The sequence below is a fragment of the Cinclus cinclus genome, chromosome 9 (genome assembly GCF_963662255.1).
Source record: "Cinclus cinclus chromosome 9, bCinCin1.1, whole genome shotgun sequence".
Lineage (NCBI taxonomy): Eukaryota > Metazoa > Chordata > Aves > Passeriformes > Cinclidae > Cinclus > Cinclus cinclus.
The window spans coordinates 1806401-1817103 of record NC_085054.1 but is presented as its reverse complement, the minus strand read 5'-3'; positions in this window follow the sequence as shown (position 1 = coordinate 1817103).

The following is a 10703-nucleotide window of genomic DNA, read 5'->3' as shown; positions in this document are numbered from 1 at the left end:
TGGAGGCTGTGTAGCATAAGGTGGACTGAGCAGGAGAGGTTCCCCATGGTCTGAATCCTTCTCTTGAACTGGCACCAAAAGGATATTTTTGCTGTACCCCGGCCCTCCAAAAAGGTGGATGCTGGTAAGTGGGAGACTGCCCCAGGGACTGCCCTGCAAGAGGACAGCAAAAGCCAGAGGGTTTTGGGAGGAGCACAGCAGTTTCCTCCAGGGTGACCTTCACCCAGCGTGCCCAGGGCCCGGCTGTCCTGTAGGATGAGCAGTGCCAGTGTACCAGTGCTTACCAGGCTGTGCAGATGGACGCCCTGGTGCTTGGTCACAGTGGGTCTGCAAACTCACTAATCACTACTGCTCAGATTCCTCCATCATTCCCAGGGCTGTGCAGGGCTGCACAGCTGATGCCGTTTAGTGGCTTTTCCTCCAGAATTCTCCGTCCTGTCCTCGCTGCTTTGGCTTGCCAAAGGGATCCAACACTTGCATTGCTATGATGCATACCCTGTAATAACAGTTGGTTACATCCAGAGAATTCAGTTCAGATTTTAAAACCTCATCAAATAGTTAATGACTGACTATTTCAACATAGCAGCTCCTGCAAAGAGAAGAGAGAGAGGGAGATGGAAAAGTTATTCATGTCCCATCTGTCTGGAATGCTTGTCCCCTCCCTCCCACCCACTGAGTCACTTCCACCCTTTATATATCACTTAAATTTTTTCCTTTCCACTTTAGCTTATGATTAACAGGCATTTACCCTCTGCAAATCATTCTTTTTTTATGATGCATGATCAATGTTAGTTAAGGCTCTGTGGATAAAAAGAATGTATTGTCTTGTAAATGCACATATGTGGTAAAATGCAGCATATACTGCATGTATGGCCATGTAAAGGAACACACCGACCACTGCAACATCCAGCCGCTGATCCAGCCTTCCCAACTGAGCTACAGAACTTGCAGTGTAGTGCCCTGGTTATTTTGTCCCCTGGCCCAAAGAACACTGGTGTGCAGGGAGAGGTACATTGCTCAAATTGTGAGGTGGAGGTGTTTTAAAGCATCAGCTCAGACCAGGGAAGGGTTCACTCAGCTCTAGGACCTGACGCAGGTGGATGTGTGGGATGGGGCCACTCACTTAAACGCCTCAAGGAGTGATTGTGAGGAAGCTTGGCTAGGTCAGCTCACTGTCTTGCTGCCAGGGCTTGAGGCAGCTCTCTTGTCCTTGGTAGGTGGTGAAGGGCTCAGAGGAGAGTGGCAGGAAAGAGGGAGAGGTGGTTTCCTGGGGTCTCTGCAGCCTGTGGGTATGTATTGACCAGCCACTGCAAACAGGGGAGACTGGCCTACCTGTGGCATTCTGATGGAGCAACAGGAAGGGCTACAGAAGGTGAGAATGCTGGCAGGTTCATTTTGGAAACAAACAGGATAAAGAGGAGGAGCCTGGATGCCTTCTGACTACTTGCTTCAGCTTTTCTGCATGTTGCTCAAAGGGAGGGTGTTTATCTGCTTGGCACCTTCTTATTCTGACGATACAGGAAAGTTTTGGTCTTCAGGAATGTCAGGTTGACATCACTCATTAAAAAATATATTTCAAAGACAAATACTTGAGCAGCTATCTGTGACTGGGGGAATTCCCATCCCAGAGAGACACCAGTATCACTGTGTCCAGCTGTCAGTTGCTGTTCTCTTTTTATGATCATCTGCAATAAAATTCCACCATCTTTTCTGGTTCCTGTCAACTGTCCATAAGCTGATTGCTGATGCAGTAACCCAGGTAGTACATCCACTCTGGGATGCACTGAAGAATGGGGCACAGATGTGTCACAGAGATGATGTAAAGAGCCAGCCTGGCTGCTGCTGGAGGCTTTAGCTGTGTGTGGGTCCTGCTGGTTCTGAGTCTGCCTCCCACTTCAAGAAGCTCCCTGCAGGGGTGCCTCCATGCTGGGCTGGCACTGGTCCTTCAGTGCCTTTATTTTTTTTTTTTCTATGACTCAGTGAGTCAGAAGCCTATAGTAAGACTCTATGTGAAAGAAGTTGTCCTGGCCCCAGATCTGTGTGTTCTGTGCTGCTGGGACTGGGCTCATGAGCTATGGCCAGGCCTCTGAATATTTGGTATCTGAGAGGTGACTTTAAATATACACGTGGGTGATGCTGCAGGTGGGCTGAGGCAGGTCCAGGAGCTGAGGGTGGAGCTGCATTTGCTGTAACTTTACAAATCATGAGCTGAGTGCACTGAAACCCCAGCAGTTTCCCTTGAAGAGCAGAACTGGAGAGGAATACATAGGTCTTGCAGCTTTTATGACACCTAATAGATTGTAAAATGGCCATTGAATTTTACTGCATTTGTGGGAGACTTGATGAGTCCAAGGATGGTGTGCTGTGTTACTGGAAGTCAAATAACCACTGATGCTCCTGTGTGGCTTTTTAAAAGGAAAGTTTGTTAGTTTATTCTCCCATGCCTTTTCTCCGATGAGTAGCTATACATTCTTCAGAATTTTTGTCTTCCATTTTATCTATGCTTTTTCTATTTTGGAAATGATTTTACATGTATGAATGTGAGGACAGCATAGCTACCCTTGTATGATGTGGCAACTTAATTATTTCATTAGCCCCAGGGCAACCTTTGGAAATAAGACGATAACCTCAGTTGTTTATTTCCCTGGGAAATGTTAATGATTCACTCTGAAAAGAAAAGAAATTCTTCTATCTGGCCTACATAAACTTTCTTAGTTCTATGTAACAGCAAGATATCTTTAGGTAGTATATGGCATGCAAAAAGCTAAGCTCTGTAATGTTACTGTGCAGATAGATTTGGCTCCTGGAGAACAACTTTAGCCTAAGACTTTAGTGCTGCCAGCTGGCAGAAGTGATCATATATGTGAAACTTTCGGCTGAGCCAGAAAAACCTGAGTTCAAATATCTTGCCAGGGATTGTAGGATAGAATGATTAACCTGATTTTATATTTTTGGATAACTATCAAGTGCCTGAATATTTATAGTAATAAATGCCTTCCATATGTGCTGATACGGCATCCATGGAGTGCAATAGTATGACACGGTTATTGTCTTACTTGAAGACACTAATTACGAATTATCCTATAGGCATGTGAATCATAAAACACTGGCCCAATTTCTATCAGCTTCTGTGAGATGCATCTGACTTTGTTCATGTGAGCAATGCAGGTCAGCAGAGAGCTCAAGGCAAAATTCTAAGAGTGCTGGGGATCCTGAGGTCTGTTTTCAGAAGAAATACATGCACTTGATATTTAAACACTTAAAGCTGCAGGTGAGTACTTTACTATCTTATACCTTCTGAGACTTCCTTGGAGGAGTCAAAAAATCTCAAGATGCCCCTGAAAATAAAATCCTTATCCTACAAGCCACTGTTATGTAGCCCTGTGATCTGCCAAGTCAAAATTGGCAAGGAGCTCTCAGGTTCCTGAATTTGTTTGGTGCCTGCTAGACTGGCACAATAACTAGGCTTGGAGCACTGCTGGCAGCCATTGGGTGTTGTGGTACTGAGGATGCTCAGCTACTGCAGGGACAGTGTTTCACCAGGGATATGATGTCTTCCCAGGTCAAGCTCTGAAACACACCTTAATGACTGCAGAGCTACTTTCTGGTTGGTAAGAAAACGCAACAGAGAAGCTGTATAGGTTATACAGAGGGGGTTACAATGTTGTAATAAGAAGGCTATAAAAACAGAGAGAGACTAGATCAGCGTTCCAGTAGTTTTCTCTTCCCTTGAAAGAGGTAAGCCCGCCCAGACGTCTTGCTTTTAAATACTGACTACTGCATATGTTTTAAACCAAAAATAATACCTTTTGATTGGAAATGTTTCAATAACATCATTTGTGCATTTTATTGAGGCAGAGGTTACAATTATTAGAGTCACCAGGAATTTCAGACATTTAAACACAGCCTCTATTTCTCCAGAGCAAACCACATCCCTGTGTGATTATTCTTCTATCTAAATGCCTTCAAACCAAGTCTAAAACCAGATCTGGCATTTGTTGCTGGTGGTCCCTTGTACCAATTGGCCCTTGAAATGAACGTGTGGGGTTAAACAAATGCCAAGGAGATGGGACTGGATTCTGAGGGATCCCTGTGGGTGCTGAGGGAGGCAGAGCCTGTGTAGGATGAAGCAGACAGCCCTGGGTAGATCATGTGGCTCTGAGCAAGCTGCTGCCAGTCTTGTCAGGTACTGTAATCTGGGCCCTGCAGACTTTAAGAGAACAACAAGAAGAGTTTGTCTGGTCATGGAAACTGCTCCTTCAGCCATGCAATCTCTTTATGGCTTTTCTTTCAGCTGGCTTCTCCTCAGGAAGCCAGAAACTCTATCTGTGGCAGAGAAGGGACTTAGCTCAACAACCAGAGTGTCCCACCCAATATACTCTGTGTTTCCTCCTACTCTTTTCAACAAAAAATGTATTTGGAGCTTCAGTTAAAAAACTGAAACTCTTAAGGGGCCTCTAAGGCCTGAATCCCCTTTGTTTTCTGTCCTTTCTACATCTACTGTTGGCAGCAGGGAGGCAGGTGTTTAAGCACTTTCAGTTTCAATTTCAAAATGCTTCCAGGAAAGCACAAGTAAGAGTTTGGGTCTAAAAGACCGTTAAAATCCTGATATCAATGACAACAACAAACTTTGAAGCCAAAGGAAGTGTCCAGGTTACAACCTAGGTTGGGACATAAGAAGGTGAGAGTTTGTTCAGGAGGTGACTTGAGACAGCAGTAATAAGAGGAATGCACTTCACCTGGCCAAGGAAGTTTCAGCACCTGGCTGTTTAAATCTCTAGAAAATGCTTGCTGATTTTGAGGGAGCAGGATTAGGCTCATGGTGGAGTACAAGTTGTCAATTATCCTTCTGTCCTCTGCTGTCTGTCTGGATGTGTTTTTCCCTGTGTACTCTGTAAGGAAAGGTGCTGAGAAACCTGAATTGGGATGTTAGTATCCCCAGAGAGAAAGGGGGTTGCCATGTCACCCCAAGGGTCTTGTCCTATAGCACTTTGATACTGGTTGTGCACTTCTCCAGGGTCTGGGCTTTCTGATCCTGTCTGAAGTGCATGTGCGTGTCTCCTTTTCCCCACTACAGTAGCACACTGACTGCTCAATCCCTACCCTCTTCTTCCTCCATAACCCCCCAAGAATTTTTTAGGAGAAACATTGTTCTGTCATATTCTTGTGGTGCTGATAAACCTACAATAATGATGGAGCAGAGCAAAATATGATGAAAAAGGTGGGTCGGTAGCCATTGCTCATCTGAGGGCAAGCAGGTTTCTGGCAAGACTGTGTGTGTACTAGTACTTAGAGTTTTGTCTACATAGTGGGCCAGGTCTTGAGTGCACTGTCAATTAAGGGCAGCAATTCAAAGTGATTCACAGCAGATTACACCAGCCTGTCTCTTGATGGAGCACGCTCTGGTCCTGTGCCTGCAGGTGCTGCACAGACTGCCAAGCCTGGAGCTAGCCTGCAGTTATGCTGTCAGCCTTGCTTAGATCTAATGCTTTATGACAACTGTCTACCTGTAATGTGATAATGGGCTGAAAACCTCTGCAAAATTGATAGGGTCTCTCACAAAGAAGAAGAAACTTACAATGTGGCAGGCCTGATCCTTTTCTTAAGGTCCACATGAACTGCAAAGATTTCTTTGCAGCTGGCAAGTCTGATTGCTCTTCTGCTCCTGACAGAGGATGACTGTGTTGCTGCCTGTGAAGCAGACCTCCTACTTACTCCCAGTTCAAGGGGAATTGGCCTGTTGCATTTTCAGGTGCTTTAAATCTGTTTTTAATTTTGAATCCTAAAATATTGTTGGAGTCTACCTGCTAAGGCTTCATCCATTCTGTACCTGTACTTCTCATATTCTAGATAAAATAATCTTCTGCCTGCAAAAAGTTTCCAGGGTTTATACAATAAATTCATTATGTTTAATCCCTAAAACACAAGTCGTTATCTAGGACAATTAACAAGTAGTATTCTAAAAGAAGCTGTGCTTACCATGGTGTAGCAGTTTTTATAGAAGAGGCCAGATTCCTATCCCCTTCTTCTGGTGTGATCCAGGAATCTCAGCTGTGACTTTTTGCTAGATCAATGCTAAGTAAGACCTGGGCCTAAAACATTCTGATGCCGTTTCAAACCATCCAAACTTGCTATCCAGGTAAAAGCACTTGCAGCTAGGAAGCTGCAGCCATAGGAGAGGTTGTCCTCCTGGCTCTGGAGAGGCCCAGGTATGTTCCCTGTGAGCTGATGACCGAGATAGTGACAACACTGTCTAGTTCCTCGTGCAGGGCAACAGAAGGTCTTTATGCAGCTGACGTATTGTCATTTTAGCTGGTATTGCTGCAGCCGGTCCTGTTCCAGCTGCCCAGCTTCCACTCTGGCTCAAACGGGCCCAGAACTGGCATGAGGTGCTGGTCAGGCAGGCACTTGCATGAGGAGAACAGAACAGCCATGGTCTTCTGAGGCTCTGTGGTGGTGTGGGGCACTGGCCAGCACAGGTGGGATGGCTGCTGGGGTAAATGCCAGGGCTCTGGACAGGGATGAGGGAGCCGGGTCCCCTCAGGGTGGGATCAGGGAGCCGGGTCCCTCAGGGTGGGCTCAGGGAGCCATGGTCCCCCAGGGTGGGATTGAGGGAGCCATGTTCCCTCAGGGTGGGCTCAGGGAGCTGGGTCCCCTCAGGGTGGGATTGAGGGAGCCATGGTCCCTCAGGGTGGGCTCAGGGAGCCATGGTCCCCCAGGGTGGGATTGAGGGAGCCATGGTCCCTCAGGGTGGGATCAGGGAGCCGGGTCCCCTCAGGGTGGGATCAGGGAGCCGGGTCCCCTCAGGGTGGGATTGAGGGAGCCATGGTCCCTCAGGGTGGGCTCAGGGAGCCGGGTCCCCTCAGGGTGGGATTGAGGGAGCCATGGTCCCTCAGGGTGGGCTCAGGGAGCTGGGTCCCCTCAGGGTGGGATTGAGGGAGCCATGGTCCCTCAGGGTGGGCTCAGGGAGCCGGGTCCCCTCAGGGTGGGATCAGGGAGCCGGGTCCCCTCAGGGTCAGCACTCCGGTCCTGTCCTTGGGCATGCTGCCGCAGAGGCAGGAAGCGGCTCTCGATGCTGTGGACTGTGCTCTCCAGATCAGAGTCCCCTGGAGAGAAAACAGGGATGTTTACACAGAACACAGCTATCCTAACGGCCATGTGATAATTAAGAGGCCGGAGGCTGCTGGATAAACCCTTCCTTATGACCTCCTCATCCTCCAGAGTGTAGGCCCCCACGGTGGCTCTGACCCCTGTGCCATTCCCTGCCACATCTGTGGGTTTATCACGCTTCTTAAAGAGCCCGTAAACCCATTAGCTCTGGGTAAATGATCCCTGGGCTGTCTTTACAATAATTAAAACCACAAGGCAAACAGTTACTCTGGACTATCAGCAGCGTATCAACAGAACTTATGTCTTGAAATGTGTGTTCAATTTTTGTTATTAAAAGGCACAGAGCCATATGTGAAACATTATCATACATCTTTGTGAAATTAGCAGAAGTATTTGAACAACTATTTTGTCTCTATCAAAACAGTGCCTTATTATTTTTTCATACTGTGTAGGAAGGTGAGAGAGCCTTATGAAGGCAGGAGGGCTCAGGCAGGCAACCTGACTTGTGTAGCCCCTGACCACGTCTGTTTGCTGCACAGAGGCACACGTGGTATGAGGAGCCCAGATGGTGCTGGCCATGGATGGAGAAGAGGAACAACATGGAGAGTCCTATGCTGCCTTTAATCCTGAAACCCAGGACTGCAGGCTTTATCAAAGTCCTTCATTGCTTTACTTTGAGTGAGGCTTTTACAGTATTTGCTGAATTTAGTTGCCATTAAGGTCAATAGAAGTTTGACTATTGATTCTGTTGGAAAAGAAAAAAGACCAGTGCTGAATGTGCTTTGAAATTCCCACCACTTATGCTTAAGAACATATGTTAGAAAAGTGATGTCACTTCTGACTGCTTATTAACTTTCAAAATATCATTAGATCTTTAAAGAAAAAAAAAATTCTAGTCCTTAGTTTTTTGAACTGCCTTTCTGAAAATGGCACCAAAACCACTTAAGAGCAAGGTTTCCTGAAGGAAGGTGAAAAGGAAAAGGAGCTGTTTCTGATTAATAGTGACCAATAACTGTGGGCAAGGTCAACATGTGTTACACAGCCAGGCTTGAAGAAAAACATGGTGTGAAGTGTTTTGGCATTTACTGAAACACTTTAAGAAACACTTCTGAAACAGAAGAAAACCCAAATTATTGATCTGTTTGGCAGTGCATTTCACAACAGTTACTAGCATACAAGTCCTTCCTGTGGACCAAGTGTCTTTAGTTCTGGCTTCGTGTTGCCTACAGAGGACGTAGTTGGAGTCTTTCTTGAATGTGTCTGGTGTCAAGGGGGGTGAAGACAAGCAAAATCACATTTGGAGAAGATGATGTCTAAAGAAAACTCTGGTGCTTCTTGTCAGTCCTAGTTATCAGCCAAATAGATTAAGATAAGGCAAACAGAACTGTCTGCTTAGTCAAACTGAGTAACAACATCCCTTGATTGTCAGAGCTGAATCAGCAATTATAAAAAAGCTAAACACAGCCAACCCTACACTTACAACCCACTTGTGGTTTTCATGCTGACAACCTAGTCACTAAGTATAAATGGTCCTCCCACTACTGGTTTGTCTGCATCTCAGGTTATATTCAGGGATATGACTGCATCTCTAGCCTTGCAATCTTAACTCATTTTAAAAACTGAACAAGTACATTGGAGCTTTCTAACAGTGCCAAGTATTTCTGCTAGAATATTTTCTGGAGGATTCATGTAATAGCAAATATGTGAAGGATTTCTGATATGAAAGACACTTGCCTATAATAACTTTTTAGCTCCAGAGTGGGATTAGTTTTGTTCTATAAATGCTTAAAAACTAAAGCTATATATCTCTAAACATGCTGTGGCCAGAACTACAGGCTCTTGACACATCTATATTATAGACAGTAGGTTTAGCATATATAGTAATATGTGATATGAACCCTGATTACACAGACTCAACTCTCTTCTTCATTAATGTCGAGCAGTGGCTTTTCTCCCTTTTTCCTGGAGAGCTGTGGGTCCTGATTGAAATTTTACACTTTGCTTTTCTGAAAGAACCTTTTGTGAATCCTTACTGAGCAGCTCATGAATGCCTAGGGTTTAGCGGACCAAAGTGAACCAAGAGAACAGAGATAAGCTTCAGAATTAGCAATTTAACTATATTTGTGTATTAGCAGCTGTTAATATGTAATTTCCACTGGTAAATGAACGTATAGTCATTGTTTTGTGATTTAGGATTCAGTCTCTTTTACACATTATGCAGCGCCAAATGCAGAGAATTTAGGATTTCTGCTACCTGGAAAGGCAACTGAACAAAAATGTTTTCAGAGACACCTTTGGAGTTCATTGCAAACAGCACCTGAAGCTTACATGAAATGATACAATCAGCTGCCAACACCTCTCTAAACATCACTGTTAGCAAAAGGGTGTAGAGAGAAAACCACACTTTGTGTAAGTTCTGTAGGCTCAACAGCCATTAGAAAAGACACCTGTGCATTCCTTTGTGTGACATCAGGCTAACTTGCAAAATGCAGCAAGATTTCTGCTCTCACAGAAGGACCTTTTCTTTGGTGCTGCCACCACAGAACTGAGGAAAGGCAAACACAATCCAGGGATGTTGTAGTTGTCCACAAACCTGAAGATGCCTTGGCACGAAACATATTCTGTTTTTTGCCAATCCAGACTTGGCTCAAATAGTGGGCCTTGTCCAATGTCCTTGTGCTGCTCTCAGGTATTTTATGTGCTGCTTACCAGTGAGGGCTGTACTGCAGCTCATGCTTTCCCCAGCCCAACCATGGGAAATCCCTCCTTGTCATCCATCCTGTAATGTGACTGACTGGTAATGAATTGGCAGGGGTTGTGCAGGAAAGCTGACTGAACAGCACCTCAGGCACAGAGCTTAGGCATAACACCATGTTTCCAGCCTTGGGAAAACATGGGGAAAAGAATCAGGAGAGAGAAAGGGAAAAAATCCACTGAAGTCTTATAGTGTAAATCTCGACTTCTCTTTTCTAATAGGTGCCTAGGCCATGGAACTGTAAATAGTTGCAGAAGAACAAATTAGTTGGGAGAAATAACAAGCATGCAAGGTGCTGGGGAAGATGAATCAGGAAAACTTTATACATATGATTGTGTGGCAAAAGATTTTGAGAATATGGAAACTATAAGCGAGATTGAAATGAAAGCCATCTTTAAGATACCAATCCTTAGTTACTGAACAACTAGAAAACGATAGTATGGCCAGCTGAATGTAATCCTCTCTTGACTGAACAATTCCCTCTGCTTGCAGACAGGTCCAAGGGTCAGAGAAGACCCTACTAGCTTGGCAGAAGGGGTCCAAAGAGTAGTTTTTAGGGTTTAAAGAGTAACACAGTATGGTAATGTAATGATTCTTATAGGCTGTATGTAAACACTATAGGATTTGTATTGTGTAATAGATTAGTTAGTGAAAATTATAATATTCAACACAGAAGAAGATTTATGGTAATGGAAACCGCTCTCTCTTGCCCTTCCTTTTACTATTGCTCTTACTTTCTTAGCTTTTTACTCTTAATCTCTGTCTTCTTTTTACTCTTGCTCTCTTGCTCTTTGGGGCCTGCTCTGAGCTATGGCTGGCAGCTCCAAATAGGGCCCTT